Raw genomic sequence first — 1,467 nt, forward strand, 5'->3', positions numbered from 1 at the left:
ATCTCTTCAAAAAGTAAGAAAATGGGGGCATGGTGGCGTACACCATTAGTCCCAGCTGCTTGGGATGTTGAGGCAGGAGGATTGCTAAAGCCCAGGAATTGGTGGTTACAGTGAGCTGTCAGCATGCTACTGTACTTTATCCCAGGTGACAGAGAGAGACCTTGTCTCTAGAAAATAAAATACAAGACAGTATTTAATATCCCCTTTCCTTTTACACTCTTCTGGTATTGTCATTTAAGACAAAATTTGCTACACAGTGTGGTGGCTCACTCCTATAACAGGAGTCTGAGATGGGAGATCACTTCAGCCCAGGAGTTTAAGCCTAGCTTGCATGATAGTGAGACTCATCTCTAGAAAGAATGGAAAAATTAGCCAGGTGTGGTGTATGCCTATAGTCCCAGCTACTAGGGAGGCTGAGGCAGGAGGATTGCTTGAGCCTAAGAGTTTGAGGTTGCTGTGAGCTCTGAGGATGCCACTACACTCTAGCCAGGGCAGCAGAGCAAGACCCTATCCCCAGAAAAGGGGAAGAGATTTTGCTTCCATGTTTAAAAATACATAGTTTCTACCAATTTTTTTTTTTTTTTAGACAGAGTCTGATTTTTGTCATCCTCGGTAGAGTGCTGTGGCATCATAGTTCACAGCAACCTCAAACTCTAGGGCTAAAGCTATTCTCTTGCCTCAGCCTCCCAAATAGCTGGGACTACAGACACTTGCCACAATGCCCAGCTATAGTTTGTATCAGTTTTTTTCATGGTTTTCTGTTAACCAGCAAACCTGCCTATGATCAAAATAGCTAATACTAAATAATAGTGATGTCATTGTGAAGATTTCATTAAATTTTTTAATTTATATTTTATCTAGGAACTTAAGAAGTATGGAGTTACCACAATAGTAAGAGTGTGTGAAGCAACTTATGACACTACTCTTGTGGAGAAAGAAGGCATCCATGTTCTCGTAAGTATAATAGTTCCTATGTGCTTACAATACTGTACTATAAAAGTTTAAGCAGCAGACCTCAAAAAGCTTGATTGAGGGGGGCAGCACCTGTGGCTCAAGGATTAGGGCACCAGCCCCATATACTGGAGGTGGCAGGTTCAAAGCCGGCCCTGGCCAAAAACTGCAAAAAAAAAACTTGGTTTTTTAAGTTATTATACAGTATTTTAATTTCCAAATAAAGAAAGATAAAACATAAGCAGTGGTTTGAAGTAAAGAAACATGTTTGTAAAAGTAGTCACTTTTTTATTGACAGTAGGATTTAATAAGATGCAATTAAACATATTAAAAATGCTTTTGGAACATTTGGATGTTGGCTTGGTACCTGTGGCTCAAGCGGCTAAGGCGCCAGCCACATACACCCAAGGTGGTGGGTTTGAATCCAGCCTGGGCCTGCCAAACAACAATGATGGCTGCAACCAAAAAATGGCCAGGCATTGTGGCGGGTGCTTGTGGTCCCAGCAACTTGGGAGG

This window comes from Otolemur garnettii, unplaced genomic scaffold (genome assembly GCF_000181295.1).
Source record: "Otolemur garnettii isolate 467f Iridium unplaced genomic scaffold, OtoGar3 scaffold00035, whole genome shotgun sequence".
NCBI classification, from domain to species: Eukaryota; Metazoa; Chordata; class Mammalia; order Primates; family Galagidae; genus Otolemur; species Otolemur garnettii.